General features: G+C 42.6%; 1 pseudogene; it reads right to left on the bottom strand.

Annotated features, from left to right (window-relative positions):
- Nucleotides 1-20,946, bottom strand: LOC102234952 (annotated as a pseudogene).
- Between the last annotated feature and the right edge of the window lie 2,888 nt (nt 20,947-23,834).

The raw sequence follows: 23,834 nt of genomic DNA, 5'->3' as shown, positions 1-23,834 counted from the left end.
TGAGAGTAAACATCCAATATTCTGTTGTCATTTAAACACTTTTAGTTTTGTTCGATTCAAAACCCGAAAAAAGCATCTGCAGCGAGGCGTTTCATAAACACTGTCCCGTTGAGGCAGGTTAGCGCACGTCAGTGATTTAAAGTTGTTTTCTCTCATCTACTTTGTGTCCTACTTGAACGCGAAAGCGCTGATGAGACTTTGATAAACCATCAGGAGGTTCCTCAAAGATATTTTAATATTTTACTCTCCTATATGTCAGAGCCTTCAAGTAGCCATATCCTGGAATGAGGTTCTGAGGATAACCTTGAGTGAAAAACAACACATCTTCGCTTTAAAAAGCTTTCAGTCTCAATTTGTCTCTTGTCTGAATGAGTGATGGGTGGGACTCCTTTAGTTTCCAAAGCGTGAGTGGCAGAGCAGAGAAACAGGTGGGGGGAGCGGCAGCACATTGTTATCCTACGCTCAGTGCAGCTGGAGAAAACTCTGGTCACTCCAGGACTTTTTTTTTCTTTCTTTCTGAAGTCTCACGCAGTGCTTGGATTAAACACGTCCTCGCAGATGCTTTGCAAAGCTTTAAAACCAGGCAGAAGAAAGATCTCTGTTTTGTCAGGAACAGCCAGTTCCATGTCTGTCAGCTTCCGGCCAGGAACATCCAGTCCGCTTCTCTAAACAAGCTACATCCTCGCTGCAGCGCCGTGGAAGTTTTCAGAGTCTCAGCCAGGGAGGAAAGTCTGCCAAAGGTCACGGCAAAGTTTGCTGCAGATTAAAAATAAAATAAAATCCTCTTTACACGTCGATCACCCAACATTCGTGACCTTGAGAGCCGCCGCATGTCATTCACCTCTTGAGCTTCCCTACCTCCTCGCAAAGTCTGGAGAGGTACTGCGTGAGCTTCACCATGACGACGATGAGGGCCCCCACCTGAGCGTGCAAGAGGGCCACAACAGGGTGTGAAAGACAGAGCTGTGGTGATAGAGCCAAGTCAGCAGGACCGCGTCCTGCTATTCGCTGGGGTCGTAGTAGCAGGAGACGTGCTGGTTGGTCTTCAGGTGTTGGGAGATGTTGACGATGACGGCGCGGTTGGCCGCGCTGTCCTTCTGGCACCGGGGGATGTAGACACACTGCAAGGCAAGCAGAGGGCGGCAGGTTACACTGAGCGAAACGTTTATTTGGTTGGCCAGGTTTTTTTACGCAACAGTGAATGCTAACTCGTACAGCTGTGTTTTTCCATTCACCGTATAATTGCACAATTTGACATTTTAAGAATAGATTTGTTTAATTTATTTGCCAATTTTGAAAAACCAACTCGTTTTTCAATTAAAAAAAAAAGTTTGGCGCTAGGATGAGGTGTCTTTTTTTGGGTCACATTGAAATTGGTTTCTGGCAAAACTGCAATGGAAGCAATTTTTCCGCATCTGGCGAGTCACACGATCAACAGTCCGATGTTGCCACTGGCAGAAACGAAGAAGACGACAGGAAGTAGTTGGAGGATGATGGCGTGGCATGTTTCTAATGAGTTATCGCTGAACTAACTGGTGGATTTACGTAGCTGCTGTTGTACATTTTAAGAACATAACATTGAGCAATTTGACATTTTGAGAATACAGTTATCCAATGCAAACACGATAATTTAAAGTTTTGGCGATACAATGTAGTGATTTAGTGTAGTTCGCAAAACTGCAGTGGAAGCACTTCTTTCACATCACACAAGTCACATGATCAACAACCAGATGTTACTACCAGTGGAAAAGATGAAGAAGTCGACAGGAAGTGGTATGAGGAATATGGCCGCATATTTTTTAAAAGATTTTTGGAAAGACCACAATTGGAAATTTTTGCTTTTTCGACATTAGCGGAATATCGACACAGTTTCGCGCACATTTGTAATGGAAATGCAGCTACTGGCGCAAACCACAAAGAAGAAGATAACAGGAAGTAGTCGGAGGATGATGGAGTGGCATATTAATGACTTGTCACTTCACGTGTGATTTTATTGCCATTTCTTATTCAACGGAAACACGGCAATTGCAAAGTTGCGATATTTTGATGTTAGCGGAATATAGCTAAAGTTTTCGTAGCGGCGCATAAAGTTGGTATGCACTATATAGGAGCACTGCTCTTGAAGTGGGACCAAAACAAAACAATGGCCTACACAGTGTGTCTATAATGAGCCCACATTCACCTCAGAAAGTTACATAGTTGCGCCACCTGGAACCAACAGACCCTCTCTGCTCAGTGGTTGGAGTGAGTCTGTCACTGTGGCCAGCATGTCGACTCCTCCTGCCAACATTTGAAGCGACTCACAGCCAGTCACGGTGTTTCCTCTGGCTCTGGACTTACTTCAGAGCTGGCTTCCTCTTTGTTGTGCAACAGACGACCGATTCGACCCGTGTTGTTGACGCTCACATACACCTGCAGACAGGGGAACCTGGACACCCTCCAGCAGTCTGACCCGTAACTGTATGAACAGTTCATGACCCCCGGTGACCGTGGCGTTGATGACAGCACACGTCCCTTCCTCTGCCCACACACTGTATCAAGACAAAATAAAGGCGGTTATCTCAGGTTGTGTTACTTGTAAGTCTTTGCCTAAAGGGGCAAAGAAAAAAAACAACAAAAACTGATTTTCAAGTAAGGTTCTTTTAAAAAATTGAGAGTTGTTAGTATCTTGCCTACAGTAGAAAACAGTAACTGTTTTTAAAATGCGGAAAAGAAAAAAAACTGGAGGAAGGCAAGGTTAACTTTAGCCAGTGGTGATCGTCCTTCAAGGTAGGAATTTGTTTTTCTCCCATCTTCTTCTGGATGAAACAAATCCTTTACTAGATGTAAAATTGCGGTAAGTAATTTTTATGAGAAAATAATATAAATGCATATACTGTATATGTTTTTGGTTACTTGTTAAAATGATCGTTATTTCATGAGAGCATATAAAAGAGGTTATCTCTTCTAATTTATACTGTCAGACACGACCAATCAGAGCCAGGAGGAGGGTCTTATCGCTGTCAATCACTCTCATGCTCAGCTACGCTACAGCTGGTTCACCACAACATAGCCTGCCACGAATGCTAAGGCCAGTTAGCAGAGCCACCACTGACAACGGATAAACTGTTTTTGTTTAACGGTAAGTTGTTTCTCTGTCATTAGCACATTGAGCAGCGAGTACAGGAGATTGATTGACAGCACTAAAACCTTCAACCTGGCTGGAGGACTGGTGCATTTTTGCAGGCCTCAGTTGTAGCACTGGGTGGTGCTGGAGGAGGTCAGCTCCCCTCCACCCCCCACAGATTATCTGTAAATTATACTTTCACAACATGGTGACAGTTTTAATAAATATGGTCCCCCCCCTCCCCATATTTTTTTATGTTTTCCATAAGATCAAAATAAAATGCAAACTTAACGACAGAAGAAAAGAGCGGGAGCCCTGCCCCCTAGTGGTCATCTCCATGCCCATCTGAGGAAGTAAAACCCACATTTTGACAAGTGGGTGAAAAGTCGTTGACTTTAAAAAAAAAAAAAAAGCTGATCTGCAACAATAAGAAGCAGTAAATAGATCTGTCAATAAATAGATCTGTCAATTATTCAACATAATTTTATTGCTAAGTTTATCAGGTAGCTTGTCTTATATTCAGTGTTGTCTTATGAAACGTGTTTCAATCTTAAAGAATAACTAAACCCCAAATCAACCTTTTTGCTAAGAAATTGCATACATTGGTTTCTTAAAGGTGCTTCTTTTTTGTTACAGTGAAAAAAATGCAACGTTTTCGGGTCAATTTATTTAATTTATTTAATATTTGGCCCCAAACCATCTCAGTGCTGCCCTCTTTGGGTTAAACATTGAATACTGCAGTCAAATTCTCCTTATTAATGGTAGAGCTTGAAGTCAACGTTTACGTCACTTCAGGTTTAAAACTTTATCTAAACGTAAAGCAGGATAAGAGATTAAAATATTGTACTAGCTTGAGCTATTATTTATATTTTACTGGTCAATTTTGCTCTGCCTAACCCTAACCTTCCTACCCTAACCTTCTGGGCCCAGAGTACTTTCTCAATATACTTTTCTCAGTACACCTACACATGCTGATTTCTATGAGCATGGGGACAGAGCATGGAGGTTGTTGTTTGTTTCAGCTGCTTGTTGAGATCTTTTGGCTTGCAATCCTAGCAGTGGCAGGACAGGAAGCACGTAGCAGCAGCCCAAGAGTTTCACATTAATTTATTTTTCAGGCCGGTATATGCATGGTGAGGTTGCAGCCATCTTGAAGGGATCCTGGTTGCTACCAAACTCTCCGTTTGCTCCAACACAGCACTCAGCCACTGCTGCTTCGGCCTCAGAAGCTCGGTGCATGCTCTGAACAGTCTAGAGCAGAGGTCCCCAATCTTTTTAGTAACGCGGCCCGGTCAAGACTTCAAAAATTCACTGCGGACCGGGGGAATGGGGGGTGGGTTGCGCGCCGAGACGGAAGTATTTAATTATTTCTTCAGCGGCCCGGTACCAATTGGTCCACGGACCGGTACCGGTCCGCGGCCCGGGGGTTGGGGACCACTGCATTATAGTATTGCTTCTTACAAAAGGTTTGAGAGTCACTCTCAGTCCTTGTAAAAGTTTATCTGAAAACTCTAAAGCTTTAGATAAACTTTAGAGTTTTGTATTTTTCTTGCAGGGAGCGACCATAGATCAACACAAGAAATAGGTAATACAGCAAATGAATTCACACACAGGACAGTTGCACATACACTCACCGGCCACTGGGAAGAAATCAAAGGAAATCAAAAGGAAATCTTTTGAAAAATGTCAAAACTTTGAGCTTTCTGAAACTGTCAGAATTTGTTAAAGTACTGACACTACTATGTCACATATGCCACTTTATTAGGTGTTTAAGTGACTTTCAATGTGGTACGGTTGTTGGTGCCAGATGGGCTGGTCTGAGTATTTTATAAACTGCTGATCTACTGGGATTTTCACGCACATCCATCTCTAGGGTTTACAGAACATGGTCTGAAAAAGAGATAATATGCGGTGAGCAGCAGTTCTGTGGGTGCAAATGTCTTGTTGATGCCAGAGATCACAGGAAAATGGCCAGACTGGTTCCAGCTGATAGAACAGCAACAGTAACTCAAATAACCACTCATTCCAACCGAGGTATGCAGAAGAGCATCTCTGAACGCAAAACACGTCGAGGTAAAGTTACACGTACGTATGAGTTGAAAAACAGGACAAATACAAAACTTACATTTATGCACATTTACTGACTTAAATTCACAAATTTAGATGTCTACGCATGCATTTTTAATTGACAGTAGTCTTATCTCATACATAACTCCTTGTGTTTCCATAGCAACTAAAACAAACAAGAACCTGACACAGGTCGTGTGACATCATCATGTCATCGGTGTTCTCATCGATGATGTCATAAAGGTTCAAGGATTATTATTATCATTTGGAATACGAGAATTCTCAGTTTGCTTTTCAACGCCGTTGGAGGTACAACACTTTGATAGAGAGACGATTTCGGAAAGTGATTTTAGAAACCCTTTCAACCTCAGTCACAATGATTTTAACTATCGGTTGGGGCCTTGGGTATCTTGTTACGAAGGGAGTAGAAAAGTTGCTGGGATATCGGATTAACGATGAAGACCTTTCAGCAGAGAGATCAACTGACGAAAGTCCAGAACACTTTGATTTTGACGTCATCGCTGAAGACGATGTAAAACACAAGGATGTTTCGAAGGAGAGCACATCTGAAGATGGACGATACAAGAATTTTAAACTTGAAGATTTCTTTGTAGAATGTGTAAAACACAAGGATGTTTCTGCAGAGAGCTCATCTGAAGACAAACAACAAAATTACTCTGGATTTGAAGATTTCGCTGAAGACGATGAAAAACACAGTGATGTTTCTTCAGAAAGCTCATCTGAAGATGGAAGATTTGAGTCCTCTGGTTCTGACATCGTTCCTGAAGACGATGTAAAACACACTGATGTTTCTGCAGAGAGCTCATCTGAAGATAAACAACATAATTACTTTGAATTTGAAGATTTCGTTGAACACGATGAAAAACACAGTGATGTTTCTTCAGAGAGCTCATCTGAAGATGAAAGATTTGAGTCCTCAGGTTCTGACATCGTTCCTGAAGACGATGTAAAACACACTGATGTTTCTGCAGAGAGCTCATCTGAAGATAAACAACATAATTACTTTGAATTTGAAGATTTCGTTGAACACGATGAAAAACACAGTGATGTTTCTTCAGAGAGCTCATCTGAAGATGAAAGATTTGAGTCCTCAGGTTCTGACAGTGTCTCCGAAGACGAAGTAGAACACAGTGACGTTTCTTCAGAGAGCTCATCTGAAGATGAAAGATTTGAGTCCTCTGATTCTGACAGTGTCTCCGAAGACGAAGTAGAACACAGTGACGTTTCTTCAGAAAGCTCATCTGAAGATGAAAGATTTGAGTCCTCTGATTCTGACACTCTCTCCGAAGACGATGTAGAACACAGTGACGTTTCTTCAGAAAGCTCATCTGAAGATGAAAGATTTGAGCAGCACCCAGCAGGGTGGGCGGAGACACAGGAAGGAGCCGAATGTGGGTTCGACGGGAAACGTCGGTGCTGGGGCCGGGCCACTGGAGGCTGGTCCGGAGGTCGACGTCGGTACAGAGGCCAGGCTGCGGGAGGCGGGTCCGCCAGGCAAAGTCGGCGCAGGGACCGGGCCACAGGAGGCGGCGACAAGGAGTCTCTGGGAGAATCTGGAGGAGCACTAGGAGGCTGGTTCTCGGGAGGAGGACTAGGGGGCGACGAGGAAACATTGGAAACACTAGGGAGCTCGGAGGAGACGCTAGGGAGCTTAGAGGGAACGCTAGGGAGCTTGGAGGGAAAGCCAGGGAGCTTGGAGGGAAAGCCAGGGAGCTTGGAGGGAAAGCCAGGGAGCTTGGAGGGAAAGCCAGGGAGCTTGGAGGGGACGCTAGGGAGCTTGGAGGGAACACTAGGGAGCTCGGAGGAGACGCTAGGGATCTCGGAGGGAAAGCTAGGGAGCTTGGAGGGAAAGCTAGGGAGCTTGGAGGGAAAGCCAGGGAGCTTGGAGGGGATGCTAGGAAACTCGGAGGAACTAGGAAGCTCTTTAGGGGCCAAGAACCCACTAACAGGGCCCGAAGGCTCACTTACGGGCAACAGGCCACGCCATCAGCCGCGCCCCCTGGCTGGCGCCCCCTGGCTGGCGACCGCCTGGAAACCCATCATCATGGGGACCAGAGCGAAGGCGATAGTGTGCTCTCTTCGCCGAGGGGCTGGAGAAGGCTTAGGAGCGACGGCTGCTGGGGGCGTGGGAGCGGCAGCCACAGCGGTGACGACCGGAGGTGTGGAGGACGCAGGGGCTGGAGGTTCTATTTGCTGCACTATGATTTCTAGTTGAGTTATGTTTTTTCGTAGTTAAATTTCGTAGTTCCGTCTCGTATCAAACGTCTTTTCTTTTTTTTATCGCTTAAAATGAGTCCACAAACTATCACGACTGCTTCTACATCATCATGTTCAGAAGGGGCTTCATTTACCTTTATCAAAAGGAAAGGAAGTAGGCAAAGACCGGGTAAAAAGATCTAATGCGATGGTTTCTCCAGCCCCTCCTCTCGAAAGCGATTAAGGTGCTTTTGGAGAGGAGCTAGAAATTTCTAATTTGGTTGAAGAAAATATCCCTGATGAGATAATAACCGAGCATTTTGAAGCTGGAGACGTTTCAGTAACTGGGACAGAACATGTGTTGTTGAGTTCAGTTACTTAAACATTCATGACAAGAGACACAAAATTTTCTGGGATCAAAGGGTAAAAAGATTGACAGGTTTCCTGTTTGCAGGTTTCTCTCCGGGCGCTCCGGCTTCCTGCCACAGTCTAACATCATGACTGTTTGGTTAATTGGCCTCTAAATTCTCCTTAGATGTTAATAAAACATTAATTTTGAGAATAAAACTGTTGGACAGTGGCTCAGTTGGGAGCACTGTTGCCTTGCAGCATCAAAGTCCTGGGTTTGAATGCCCTCTCTCATAACCCACTTTCCTGTCTACTCCTATTAAATAAAGGCCACTAGAGCCTTTATTTCCCAAAAAGGCTCTGAAATAATAAATGTATTTCTGACATTTAATTACAAAATGTCAGAAATAGATTTTGTAATTACATTTCATGAATAAAATATCAAAAAGAAATTTGCAGGTTTCTCTCCGGGTGCTCCGGCTTCCTGCTACACTTTAAATTCATGATTGTAAACACATTATTTCATCCATAACATTTCTATATTTTTGGAGATAAAATGTTTAAAAAAAACCATCTGTACAACAGGACAGAGGAAATATATAAATGACGCAGCTAAGCAGTGAAAACCAGAGAAGTCAGCCAGCCAATGTTTTCCTTATGAACAGAGCAAGTAATTATGGCAAGACATGATAAGTTGAAGAGGATCCTCCTCACTCCCAGTTCAAAATAGATCAAGCAGATGGTTTAGAGCCAGTTTCTAAATGTGACTGATGTGTGTCTAACTTCTGGAAAAATACTTACTCTCTATAAAACCAATCAAAAACACTTGTATTAATTTATTTGTTTACGAGTATTCTCATAGGTAAAGTTACACGTACGTATGAGTTGAAAAACAGGACAAATACAAAACTTACATTTATGCACATTTACTGACTTAAATTCACAAATTTAGATGTCTACGCATGCATTTTTAATTGACAGTAGTTTTATCTCATACATAACTCCTTGTGTTTCCATAGCAACTAAAACAAACAAGAACCTGACACAGGTCGTGTGACATCATCATCATGACATCATCATGTCATCGGTGTTCTCATCGATGATGTCATAAAGGTTCAAGCGATTATTATTATCATTTGGAATACAAGAATTCTCAGTTTGCTTTTCAACGCCGTTGGAGGTACAACACTTTGATAGAGAGACGATTTCGGAAAGTGATTTTAGAAACCATTTCAACCTCAGTCACAATGATTTTAACTATCGGTTGGGGCCTTGGGTATCTTGTTACAAAGGGAGTAGAAAAGTTGCTGGGATATCGGATAAAAGATGAAGACCTTTCAGCAGAGAGATCAACTGACGAAAGTCCAGAACACTTTGATTTTGACGTCATCGCTGAAGACGATGTAAAACACAATGTTGTTTCAAAGGAGAGCTCATATGAAGATGAACGTATGAAGTATTTTGGATTTGAAGATTTCTTTGAAGAATGTGTAAAACACAAGGATGTTTATGGAGAGAGCTCATCTTTAGATGGAAGATTTGAGTCCTCTGATTTTGACATTGTCTCCGAAGACGATGTAAAACACAGTGATCTTTCTACAGAGAGCTCATCTGAAGATGGAAGATTGGAATACTCTGGTTTTGACATTGTTGCCAAAGACGATGGAATTTCAGGAGAATTCGTAGAGTTTAAGACAGGGAAGTACATGAGTTTTGACATTTTTCCTGAAAATCAGAAGGACATCGATGCTTCCTCTAAAGTCGAGGAAGTTACCATCAATAAGTGTTTGACAGTAAAGACATCTGGAGAAACTGCTGCTTTGGAAAGCATCTGTCTTCCTGATAGCAAAACGGAGCTGGAATTTGAAACCTTCTCTGGAGACACAGAAATTAAAAGTCACACAGACCATTGTGAGAACCTGGACACTAAAGATAAGGATGATGTTGTGCCACATTTTGATGAAGTGTCTGAGCTTTCTTCATCAGAAGAATGGTCTTCAGATGAAGAAAGCTCTGAAGATGATGTTGAATTTGACCCTGACCATAACGAAGGCATTTATACTAAGAGCATTGATGCTTCCTCTAAGGATGAGGAAGTTCCTTCTGGAAGCCCAAATGCTGAGGATACGTGGCCAGAATTTGGAGAAGTATATAAGTTTTCTTCATCAGAGGAATCGTCTTCTGAAGAAGAAAACTCAGAAGACGGAAATGAGAATGACACCAACGATTTCGATGCCATGGATGTAAATATTTACCCAGCCATGTATTTCTGCAAATTCTCCAACTCCTTTTATAACTGTTGGATGAATTCCACAATGCAAAGCATAATTAATTTGACTGTTGTCAGAAGGTTTGTGGCTCAGCATCCTGAGGAGATTTCTGAACTTTTTTCAGCGACACCATTGTTTGCGAGATGCTTCTTCACAGCAATGTGCCATCCAGGAAGAGACTTTCCTCCACATGAAGTGTTTGCTGTTCAGAATGAACTAATTGATACTCTGAAGATTAAGGATGTGAAACATCAGGACAGGCCAGGAGTCCTGTTGTTTTACATGTTGCACTATCTGGCGGAGTGTGGCATCTACACAAACACTAAACTATACACAACTGACTACTGTGAACATTGTCAGAAGTGTTCACGAATTATTCGTGACCTTGGTCCTGTCGTTCCTCTGCCAAAGGAACAAGTAAATGACACTACATCAACTCTTCTGGAGGATTATTGGAGTGGAATTTCAAAAAGTTGCGACACCTGCAAGTCAAATAAAAAGAGGGATTGCTTTTTTAATGACACGGATGTGATGACCCTGATACTGCCATGGTCAGACAGTCCAGATGATAGACATCCTGTGATACCTGACCCAGCCCTGGAAGTTCCTTTAAAAAATGGAACTCAGTTATATCATCTGTCCTCCGTCATTTGCTGGAGACATTCAACTGCTTCTGACACCAGCAGCTTTTACACATATCTGATGTGTGGAGAACTGGTGTTTAAGGCGGAGGATGAGCGGGTATCACTGGAAACGATCGACTGTGCAGCTGACGTTTGCAGCAATGGGTACGTCTACATCTATGAAAAAGCCACAGAAGGACAGGACGAATACAGTGTAGGGCTCAAATTCTGAAAAACAAAACACAACAAGGGTGGGTGGAGGGGCACAGGACGGGGGGCCAGAGTCCAAATAACAACAGAAAACAACCCATCAGGCTGGGCGGAGGCACAGGAGATGAAACCCGCGGGGAAAGTCCGGCGGGCGTCCGTCGCGTGGGAGGTCCGGCAGGCGTCCGCGGCACTGGAGGCAGAACCCACGGGAGAGGTCCGGAGGACGTCCGTGGCACTGGGGACGGGAAGAAGGAGGTGCGGTGTAAAGACAGAGACAGCACGATGACACCAAATGAGACGAGGACCTGACAAGGGTGGGTGGAGGGGCGCAGGACGGGGGGCCAGAGTCCAAATAACAACAAAAAACAACCCAGCAGGGTGGGCGGAGGCACAGGAAGGAGCCAAATGTGGGTCCGGCGGGCAATGTCGGTGCTGGGGCCGGGCCCCTGGAGGCTGGTCCGGAGGTCGACGTCGGCACAGAGGCCAGGCTGCGGGAGGCGGGTCCGCCAGGCGATGTCGGCGCAGGGACCGCGCCACAGGAGGCGGCGACAAGGAGTCTCTGGGAGAATCTGGAGGAGCACTAGGAGGCTGGTTCTCGGGAGGAGCCCTAGGGGGCGACGAGGAAACATTGGGAACACTAGGGAGCTCGGAGGAGACGCTAGGGAGCTTGGAGGGAACGCCAGGGAGCTTGGAGGGGACGCTAGGGAGCTTGGAGGGAAAGCCAGGGAGCTTGGAGGGGACGCTAGGGAGCTTGGAGGGAAAGCCAGGGAGCTTGGAGGGGATGCTAGGGAGCTTGGAGGGAACACTAGGGAGCTCGGAGGAGACGCTAGGGAGCTCGGAGGGAAAGCTAGGGAGCTCGGAGGGAAAGCTAGGGAGCTTGGAGGGGACACTAGGAATCTCGGAGGAACTAGGAAGCTCTTTAGGGGCCAAGAACCCACTAACTGGGCCCGAAGGCTCACTTACGGAGACAGGCCACGCCATCAGCCGCGCCCCCTGTCGGCCTGGTGTCAGGCGGCCGCCTGGAAACCCTTCACCATGGGGACCGGAGCGAAGGCGAGAGTGGGCTCTTTTCGCCGAGGGGCTGGAGCAGGCTTAGGAGCAACGGCTCCTGCGGGCGTGGGAGCGGCAGCTGTAGCGGTGACGACCGGAGGTGTGGAGGACGCAGGGGCTGGAGGCACGGAGACAGCAACGGCTGAAGGTATGGCGGGTGCAGGAGAAACAGTCTCTGGAGCTGCAGGAGAGGGGGCTGCTGCAGGCTCTGGCCGCGGAGGCGCTGCTGCGGGCTCTGGAGGTGCTGGTTCCGGAGACGCTGGGTCTGGGCTGGCAGAGAGACTCTGCGGCTTGGGAGGCAGAGTGTTGCCTTTCAGAACGGCAACCGCCGTCAGGCGCTCCCACTCTGCCTCCTGCTGCAACTCTGCCAGCCCCAGGTGCAGAAGTCGCAGGATCCAGTAGTTCAGCATAAGGACCATGCATGTGGCAATGACCAGGCGCTGACAGGCGGAATAAGGCTGGTGGAGTTAAATACAAAGAGGGTAATCAAGGAAACGAGACACACCAGGGAACAATCAAGGGGAGGACAGGACAGCACAGGGACTCAGAACACAGAGAACTCAAAATAAACATAAAAATCTCAAATCCCGACAGAAGGTAAGGTAAAGTTGAGAGAAAGCTGGCTACAATGGTGCACACGAGAAAGTTTTTTTTCTTCTATGTTCCTTTTTTTGGATTCATTATAGCAGTGGTCCCCAATCTTTAACGTAAAAGCGGCCCGGTCAAGACTTCGAAAATTTGCTGCGGACCGGGGGTTGGGGCGTGGTTTGCGCACCGAGACGGAAGTATTTAATTATTTCTTCAGCGGCCCGGTACCAATTGGTCCACGGACCGGTACCGGTCCGCGGCCCGGGGGTTGGGGACCACTGCAATATAGTATTGCTTCTTACAAAAGGTTTGAGAGTCACTCTCAGTCCTTGTAAAAGTTTATCTGAAAACTCTAAAGTTTTAGATAAACTTTAGAGTTTTGTATTTTTCTTGCAGGGAGCGACCATAGATCAACACAAGAAATAGGTAATACAGGTCTGCTACTTCCTCTACATCAATACAGGTGGTACATTTCAAGCAAGAACCTGATTAACCCAAAGTGAGGCTGGAATAAACTCACAGTGAATCTACAGATGCTGGTTTGTTTTACTGGAATAGTTAAATATTGTATATGAACAGTGCCAGCTTAGATGTGAATGATGTGAGCCGCTTACCGAATAAAAGACTTCACACTGTTTTCGGTTAGGAACGATTTTAAGGGTTAGAATATTTGCTCTTAACACGGGTGACTGTCGCTGGCAGATGCATCCTCCTTCATCAAAACAAAAAATAACTCAGTTTATGTAATAAACTCTAAACTCAGCAGACGGTCCTTGCTGCAAGCTAATGCTTATGATATATTCCCTGATAGAAATACTTTTAGATGCATCAGTCAAATACAAACGTTTGCATCTTATTTCCATCAGCTCCCAAAAAAGAATAAGACATGTGGCACTGTGTCTTATTCTTTTTGTTTTGTTATTGTGTCAAGAGATGCAAATACTGTGTGTTTTGCAGACGGGGTTTCATGAATAAAGGCTGTCATTCACTCCTCTGTTCTTCCTGTTTCAGAGTTATTACTTTTTGCTCACATTTTAACATCCATCCTTCTAACATGTTTATTCCTGTTGGGGTCATGAGGGGTGCTGGTGCCTTTCTCCAGCGGTCAACGGGTGAGAGGTGGGGTTCACCCTGGACAGGTCGCCCGGTACCAATTGGTCAATTACCTGGGGGTTGGGGACCATTGGTCTAGAGACTCTCATGCTTCATCACGCATATGGTGGAGGAGTCCAGTAAGTTGCCGACGCTCTCCGGAGAACTCTCCAAAAGTCTGCAGAAACCATTTGACGTTGGAATCCGATTGGATAGGTGACACAACCCAAAACCGTTCCTCGCAATTTAGCTTTCCAGTAAGGTCACTGAGGAGGTGGGGGTAGGAAACAATGTGCAGGAGTCCAGAAATGCACAATTCATTGAACTCTCAAGAACTGAGACTTTATTAAATCTGACTCATCAAAACCGTTTAGGTATAAGCTGTAATTCAGACACTCCATCTTGTTTACAGGCTTAAGCTCCATATGAGCAACGTTTCAGTTTCCCTGTGGGTTTGACATCACCGCCGGTCAAATAGTGCGTGACTCTTGACACTTATGGTGTTAAACTCAGTACTGTTGAAGAGAACCAGGTGGTTTAAGATGGCGGCCTGGAAGCGATGGATGCCAGCACAAAACAATGAATTATTTAAAGCTGCAGTATGTAACTTTCATAAAAAACACGATTTGTTTTGTTCAAACTGTCTCTATGTAGGGACAGTTTGAATCTGAGACAGATAATCTGAAAAAATTGAGCTCCTCTGCCTTTACCTACTACTAACTATCCTTAGCATTTGTGGAAGACTGTTGTGGTAAACCAACTGTGGCTGAGCAAAAAGAAAGGGAGAAGGGGTGAGTATTAGTAATTACTACTACTGATTACTAGTAATCAATACTAGTAATTGATACTAGTAGTATCCTAGTATCAATTAGGATACTACTAATTGATGATTAGTAGTATCCTAATCATCAATTAGGATACTCACCTAATCATCAATTAGGTGAGTATCCTAATCATCAATATTAGGATGATTGAGAGCGCTAAGTCCCTCCTCCTGGCTCTGATTGGTTGTTTGATTTCTGTTGTGAGTCCTGGGAATATGGCAACGCCACGAGAAGGCAGAGGAGCTCGGTTTTATTTGAACAGATCATCTGTCTTATCCCTACATAATGATAATTTTAACACATATGTTAAAAAACATATACTTTTAGAAACGTCATATACTGCAGCTTCAATGACCACATTTTTTCTTTTTTTTTTTAAATGTTTGTCTCTGTTTTAGCCTTCTAAAAAAACATTTTAAAAAATGATGCCGTTTAACCTTCTGCTCTTAGGTCGATTTACCAGAAGTTTCGAGAGGTGGATATTTTGGACAAGAAGAAAACGGTGACTGCTGTCTAACCCGGAGAAGACCGAGCCATTCTCCTCGGACTCGGGATGGTCCTGTGTTCAGTCATGATGTATTTTGTGTTGGGCATCGCCGTTTTACGCTCGTGTGCAGACAGGTACTGGTCTGGTGGTCACTGTGTCATAGAGGTGCATCTAGTAGGACAGAGGCACCTGGAAATAAAAGCATATTTCCAGGTAAGATGGAAATGAAACTTAGCAAAAAAAAAAAAGCAGATAGCAATGGGGTAAAACGGAGAGAGATGAGCTACGCCACATGAAATAGTGATTGACAGCGCTGAGATCTGCCCTCTGGCTCTGATTGGTTGTTTCTAGTTAGCATAGCCACTGATGACAACAGATAAAAGGTTTTAGCAGGGACAACATGAGGATGACTGACAGCGCTAAGCCCCTCCTCCTGGCTGTGATTGGTTGTTTTTGACAGGGACCGGTGTATTTCTTCAGACAGCAATAGCAGCTCAGGGAGGATTTGATTTTTTTCCACAGATTATCAGACTCTTAGCAAACTGTCACAACATGGTCACAGTTTTAATAAATGTGGAAAAAACAGATTTTTTATTTTATTTTTTTGCATTTCTCAGTGTAAATATATTGAACACAGCACCTACCTCCTCTGATTCTGCAGCATTTCTGGCCCCTGCCACAAAAAACATCTTTCCTGATGACCTTGGAGCTCCTCCACTTGCCGAAGCGCAGCAGCGGCGAGACTGCTGGAAAGTCCTGTGAAAAATTACGGTTTTATGTTCGGCTCTTGTAATGAATTCTCTCCCATTTATTACCTCTGTTCTGGGCTGCAGAGTAAGTTAAGTCAAAAAAATGTCAAATAAGAATTTACCTTTGATAGATTTTGCCTGTGTAACACAATTTATTCGTTGGGAAGCTCATTCAGTGGAGGATAAAGCTTTTTTTGCCAGCCCTGAAAACACTCTTGTGGTTCCCAGGTAAACATCTCATTTCTAACACAAAGAAATCCTCCAAAGGGCAAACAAAATAGCTAGAGAGGGAAGGTGTTGACGCTGATGAGGTCAAGGGTGGAATACCGACCTTCTTTATCCCCAACATTTGTGCTGTCAACACGTAGTCATCGAGTCCACAGCGATGGTATTTTGAAAACGGGGGAATTGTCTCAATCCGTCCGGCGTTGGTCCCATAAATAACAGCAATAAATTTGATTTAAATGAACGACTGGCTGATATGTGGAAGGCAGCCGGGAGTTAGCCAAAGGTTTTTGTGATGAGAGTCAGTGGAAACTCTATACTGATCGAATACAATTATTTGACATCGGCAGAGAAAACGCATGTGGGGGGTACAGCAGTTTGGAAGAACGTTTAGAATAGTGTAAATATGCACATTATGCTTTACCTTTATTGTTTTCCTAGATCCTAACCATCTGGCTGTTAAGTGTTCATTGCGATCGTCATAGAGACTGCCTTGGTGACAAAACCTTGTCTATGACTGTTGGTTTTTACTACCAGAGCTTTGTATCTCTCGCCTGATATAACAATGGCAGAAAAGATTCTGATCAATGCCTCCAAAATGGGCCGTACTTCTTATGCTGCCCCGTGAAATGCAACCAAATACTGCTGGGCCCTTCTTGGAGGGACAGTCTCCAGACGGAGGTGTGAGGACCACCACTGATCTACGGTGGCCCTGAAGTGCAAACCACTTCAGCAAATAACTAAACACAACTACAAAATGAAAAGCACAAGAAAATATTCAAAAACAAGAAGATATTAACTAAGCACAACTACAAATTAGGAAAACATGATGATATTAACAAAGCAGAAGAGGTGCTTACTTAATATTGTTGTGTTTTTGAATATGCTGTTGTGTTTTACAATTGTGGTCTGTAGATGAGGATTTAGGCACGGTGAGACCCAGGGTAAGAGGAAGGAGTGAGTTTAATGAAGTCCGCAAGGTTCACAACACTTGGAAAATGCAGGTAAGGAACCGGACTAGATCGCTAACTCAGGAAGACATACAATGACGACCAACGCCAGCACAATGACAAGAACTATGACAAGGAACGACAAGCTAGGATCCAACGGGGAGCAGGAGACACAGGTGAGGTTAAATACACAGGGGAACAAGAGACAGCTGGAACCAGTCGGGCTAGACACGACAGCACAGGGACTAAATTAACTAATAAACACACAGTACCAACATCCTCACAGTTGAGTGATTTGTTGTCGTGGTTTGCTCTTCAGGGCCACCGTACCGCTCCCCACAGATGTGGATCGTAGCAACCTAATGTTATCTACGGTCGACAATGTGCCAATGGCTCACTGCGATCTGCTGGGTTCACTTATATAGAAACGGTTTAAACTACTGTGAATAATTAACCAAATATGCTGAACTGTTTGACAACTAGGATCAATAGGAATGTATGCGTGACGGAACTGAAATGATTTTCTTTTTTAAAAGTGTCTCGAGACGACATTTGTTGTGAACTGGTGATATAAGTGTATCGGACTGAATTGAATTGAATTGGTCGTACTCCAGCGTTATCTCCCTTCCCCTCAGCTGACCACTGAGAGGAGAACAAGCTCATTCTGTTGTGGCTCCCAAACTTTGGAATTCATCGCCTTTGAATATTAGACCGACGTCTTTGCTTCCTGTCTTTAAGTCTCTTTTGATTTAGCAACACATCTTTTTCTAATAGCGTTGGCTCCGGTATGAATAGAGATGTTCTTTTTAATGCCTTTGTTTCTGGGGGTGAGTGTTGTTTTGTTCTTGACTTTTATTCTTTTTTTTTGCCTTATTTTCGTACAACACTTTGGGCTAACTTCTGTTTTTCAGATGCCCTTCATGAATAAATTGGGTTGGATTTGGACAGAAAGAACAGGGAGTGTGTGGAAAGTTCTCCGGCTCCCCGTCTCCACGCAGACTCAACGAGGGGTTTCATCAGTGAACCTTAGGAACTTCAATGGGTTTCAATTAAGTGCCGTCTTTTGTGTGAGAACACACACGTAGGGGGCGCCGAGGCCCCTTCCACTGCTTCAGCAGAGAGCCTTGTTGTTGGAACTATTTTCTGTCAGTCTTCTTGTTACTGTTAGCAAGAACTCAGTCTTAAATGCTGTGCATTAAATGTTAATTGTATGTATACATGAGTATATGAATAATATTAATTGCATTGCTTACCAGTTTGCTCATGTAGTTCATCCAGAAAAGTAAGACATTTTTGCAGATCCTAATTTGATTTAAAGAAGCTGCCTTAATTTGTTGTTTTTGTCTTACTGAATAAAATCCTGTAAGCAACCTGCAGAATAATGAGCAAGGGTCTTTTAGATAACTAATTTTCACATTTATGTCACTTTTCCCCCCCCCCCACATTTCACAGAAGGGACAAAACATTGCTGAGAGCTTAGCAACACATCTCACATCGGAACAAAATCAGACATGTTTGCTATAAAACCCACTCTCTGCACAACAATCCGCAAGCATCTGCATGCGTGGCCAAAAGAAAGAGAGCCCTGCTCAAATCAGTTTTATGCTCTGTCTTATTATTAAGATGCCTTTCTTGTGCAGAAAAGGCCCATAAGCCATTGCAGCGTGGGGCAAAGTGCTCAGAATAGAAGGGTAAGAGCGATGTGTTTACTTGGGTTGTATGTGAATAAATACAATTCAGAAACTGTTGTGGGACTTGTGGTTCTGTGCTGGAGCAAGAATTTTAGCAACAGACTTTCATTGTGAGCCAAGCAAGGCAAGCTTCCAAACCCCTTTTTTTGTATTAATTTACAAAATTTTCTACTATTCCAGTAGAAACCTTTAATGTCTGAAATAAAGCACGCAGCAATTTTTTTAATTACCTGTTTTGGAAGGAAACCATTTATTCTTGCCATGTTTTTCAGATTGTCATAAGATGATTTAATAGCACATTTTATGTTTGATCAAATTTTAATCTGAGTTCAAAGTAAGAATTATGTTTCTTGTATGCTTTGTGATTTTTAGCCCCACCAAGTCCATTAAGTGCTGGATAACCTCTATACTTGAAATTTTGGGTCCAAAAACAATGATTTTTAAAAATGTTTTATATCTTAACTACTTTAGTCTGGAGGAAGTTCTGACCTATTTATTCACTGATTTTATGGACACACCAACTCAAACACAGCTGTGAACTGTTGGTCATGCAAAAACAGAGATATAAACGTGCCTATCATCAGCGTACTGATGGTTAGGGACGTTGTAGTACTTTATAATCTGAGCTGGGAGATTAAATAAAACAGGACTGAGAATGGAGCCTTGAGGAACCCCAGAATTAAATTGTGTTTGCCCAGATGTATAAGTACCAAGTGTCACAAAGTAGTCCTGGTCTGTCAAAGTTTGAAACACGTTAGTGGAAACCCCACCAACTTCTCCAGTTTATCAGCAAGTGCTGTTGATCAGTTGTAGCTTGTATTTTTCAAATATATATTAGAGAATATCTGTCTGGATTGAGGAATATTAAATACATGCAATTACGACATATTGATTAAATGTTGACCATACAGATGTTAGTTTTTAGAACAACTGGAGTGTACAACTTATTTTGTCGATCTACCTAAATTATTTGAGCTATTTAAATAATTCATTTGAGTAACATACTAAAGGTAACATGTAAAATTTTTTGGACTCTTGTGGCATGTATTGAACAGTAATTTGACTGGAAAGAGCCAGGAATAGCGGCAAGTAACCCAAGACTGGAATCGAACCCAGGAAAACCACATCAAGGTCTATTGCCTGTTTCAGAAATTCTGTCTTTCAGCAGCTAAACTAACTCAAAAACAGAATTCACCTTACTGAACCAAAATTAAATGCAAATACTAATATTACCAATTAAATTCTAACTTTAAAAAAGTATCAGTGTAGCTGAACTGTGGTGGCTTAAAGAGACACTTTGTAACTTTTATAACAAAAAAATATGTTTTTCACATGTTTGTTAAAACTATCAGGCTGCACAGTGGCTCAGCTGGTAGCACTGTTGCCTTGTAGAAGAAGGTCCTGGGTTCAATTCCCGACCCGGGGTCTTTCTGCACTGAGTTTGCATGTTCTCCCTGTTCATGTGTGGGTTCTCTCCGGGTTCTCCGGGTTCCTCCCACAGTCCAAAAACATGACTGTTAGGTTAATTAGTCTCTCTAAATTCTCCCTAGGTGTGTGTGGGGTGTGTGTGTGCATGATTGTTTCTCCTGTCTGTCTCTGTGTTGCCCTGCGACAGACTGGAGGAGGGTCTTAGCGCTGTCAATCAACCTCATGAACGTGTTGTTAAATGTGCTAAGGACGGAGAAACAACTCACCATTACAGGAAAGTCGCTTAAGCGCCGTCATCGGTGGTCATTAGGTCTGATAATCGCTAACTAGGCTTAGCATTTATGACCAGGCAATGCTAGTAGAGAACAAGTGAGGAAGGGCATGATTGACAGCACTAAGACCCTCCTCCTGGCTCTGATTGGTTGATTCTAGTTAGCCCTGGGAGAAGGCAAAGGAGCTAGGTTTTTTTCACAGATTGTCTGTCTCGTACTGTCACAACATAGTGACAACAAATATATAGAATTTTTATTTATTTTAAAGTAAGAGTTACATACTGGTGTTTTAACGGACTCCTGACAAATGTTTGTGTCTCAAAATGATTTGTTTGAATTCTAGAATAGCCTGTTCTGAATTACTTAGTACGCTAGTTTGGAAAATGTAGCTGCAGATTTCCAGTAAATGACTTGACTTATCTATGATCACTATCTCCAGCCATGCGCTTGCTTTAATATCCTCCTACATCCCCATAAAGCTAAGCATAAGTCCCCAGCTGTGCCAAGTGACTAGTATCAGCCAAAATGAAATAAAGGTGGTAATACGTACAGTCGGAGAGATTTCACCTCCTGCCGCTGGACTGTTGAGATAATCCGGTCTTTGGACTTCAAGTGTCAGCAGTGGCTCTCCCAACAAGGTCTGGGTGGCAAGGGAGAGCAGCTGGCCACCACTCGTTTAAACTCTTACCCCAAGTGATCGGGATGCCTGCCATACCTAGCACCGTCATGTGAGTTCTCTCCACAATGCAAGTCCTGCTCAAAACCAGCCGGTCTTGCTACATCACTCTGAATAAGTGACCATGACTGTTTGCGTCCAGTTCTATACTTGTATGAGGAGGTCTGCAGGGAGGGCACAGCTTCAAAGCCAGAACTTTAAGATTTCAAATATCCCCTGTCTTCAAATGTCACAAAAGAACAACTTGAATGTCAAACACTTGGACTCACGAATGTGGCTAAATTTGGCCACAAGGTGTCAGTGCAGCACAAGTTTTGTTTTTGTTTTTCATTTGTTTGTTTCTTTGATTTCAGGTTAGCGCCAGTGAAGTTCCTTTTCAGGATGATTTATTTTGTTGAAAAGTTGTTACAACTTTTCTATTGACAAACTATATTCATTTCATAACACTCAGCAGATGTTGCAGATAGAATCCTATTTGCATTCTGCATTAACGCAGGCAGCAGAGGTTATGAAGGATTAAAAGCAACAAGCAATATTTGATGCAATATATTACAAAGTATGCAGTAAACAGAAATATGTTTCTCTTTTTCTTTGGATGCTGAAGATCAAATTTCACCTGAGCTGGAGCAGCACCTGTCACATCTCAGACCCAAGCAAACGGAGCCACTTGCCAAATCTTGCATGGTCTGTCCACAAATCTGTGCTAAGTTTCCACGGTAACCATTTTTGTACTATCCAATATTACTTTTTTGCTACTGCACTTGGTGTTAAACTAGGAATTTACAACAGCATCAGGGCGTCTGAGTTGAAGGATAAATCAATCAAATAAATAAATAAATAAATAAAAGTTAATAACGTCAGAAATGATCATGGAAAACAGTATGGAACTCAGCCAATCAATAAAATAAAGTTAATTTTATATAAACATCATTAAAAAATAATATTTTTTATAGAAGTCAATCAACCAATAAATAAATAAGTAAAGTTGATTTAATGAAAACACCATAAAATAATAAAAAGGTTTTCTGGAAATCAATCAACCAATAAATACATAAATGCATTTAAAAAGTTGACAAAAACCTTTAAAAAAAAATCATGATCTCTTTGAAATAGAAATTAATGAACCAATCAACAACAACAAAAATACATAAGTAAATAAAGGTTAGTAGAAAGTTCATATAAGATAATGAAAAAATTTGTAAAAATCAATCAACCAAGATATCAAATTAATAAAATAAGTTAATAACAATGTCATAAAAAAAATTAGGACTTTTTAATGAAAACAAATTAACTAAATAAGTAAATAAACAAACAAATAAAGGCAAAGTTGAAAAAAACTTCATGAGACAATCAAAAAATGTTTTAATAGAAATCAATCAACCAATCAATAAAATAAAAATAAATTTGTAAATGAATGAAAGGTGTTAAAAAAAATGTCATGAAAGGTAACGAACAAAATGGACAGAAATCCATTCAAGCAATTAATAAAGTTAATAAAGTATATAAAAATTTTTTATCAAACAAGCAATAAATAAGTATTGGTGTTATACCAGATATTTAAGTGAATAAATATGAGCACAACCCCTGTGTGCTCGCTTGACGAACCGCCTTTCAGAATAATGAAGGGCTTGTTTATTTCTTCTCGGCCTTCCAGCTATTTTTCTGTCCTCTAACTCTCTGTAAGCAGTCATTTCCTCAACAGTCTGACCAGAGCGGGGATTATTCCTGGCTGACCCCCGCCAGTCTTGGCTGCAGTCTGTGCGTATCCTATTTGGTTTGTAAGATTATACGAGTCCATCTCCCTGCAGCTGCAGCAAAAAAAATCAAACTCTCTTAAAGCAGAACTGCAGGAAGCTTTCCCCTTTAATTAAACCTCGGGCCAAAAAAACCCCCCCAAAACAAAACAAAACAAAAAAACGACAGGATGAGAAAGAATGAAGGGGGCGGACGGTCAGGAACGTGGGTTCATTATTGGAGGTGAAGCCTAAATATAACCACACAGTGCAGCCTGTGTTTCCGTTTGGAGGTGAAACGTGTACGCTGGACATGAAAGGCGATGCTGCTGCTGCTTTGTTTCTCGGGAACTTGAAATAGCTCCTGCTGAGCCAGCAGCGAGCTGAGCTGCAGCCCCATTTCTTCGCCTCTTTTTCAGTTTCACACACATCAAACGCAGACAGGCCGAGCCTTGAATGAGCCCTTTCAGGCTCTTCGCTGCATCCGTCTACTAAAATAAAGCTTTACTCCAACAGATATTGATACACATGTGATGGGATGTGACTGACATAGACCAACTGGTCGACATAAAGAGTACAAATGGTTTTGCTAAGGCAGGCCGAACCCTGTAATGTCCTTCAGATCAGCTTTCTGAGCTCATACACAGATATTATGGTCATCTTATAATTAATTTGAGCTGGATTATGCTGGATTGGTGGAAAATTTAATAAATCAAAATGAAAAATATGACTAACATGAAGCACAAGTGCAAAAACTGAGTGAAAAGAATGAATCTGAAGGGTATTAAAGGGAGTAGCGGTTTCTGATATGGGCAACATGGGCAACCACCCAGGGTGGTAACTTGTTGGGAACAGCATGAAGTAAATATTGCGCTTCCTACCTAAATATTTGGTTTCGAGCTAAATATTTCGCTTGCAAACTACATTTTGAGACAAAATATTTATGTGATAAACTGAATAATTGCTAAATAATTCATTTACAAATTCAATATTTAGTTTGCTAACTTCATTTTAATGTTTAGTTCCAAACTAAAGAAAATAGTTACCTTGTTACTTGCTAAATATGTAGGATGGAGCTAACGAAAAATTTAGTTAGAAGCCAAATACTAGCTTGCTAGCTGCATATTTAGGTTGAATTATGCAATATTTATCAATGAATGAATGAATGAATGACATGGTGAAAATGAGACTTTGAACAATGAACCCAAACAGATTGAGCTACTTTGAA

The sequence above is a fragment of the Xiphophorus maculatus genome, chromosome 6, assembly GCF_002775205.1.
Source record: "Xiphophorus maculatus strain JP 163 A chromosome 6, X_maculatus-5.0-male, whole genome shotgun sequence".
Taxonomy (NCBI): domain Eukaryota; kingdom Metazoa; phylum Chordata; class Actinopteri; order Cyprinodontiformes; family Poeciliidae; genus Xiphophorus; species Xiphophorus maculatus.
The sequence above is the reverse complement of the archived record's forward strand: the minus strand, read 5'-3'. Positions and strand labels throughout refer to the sequence as shown.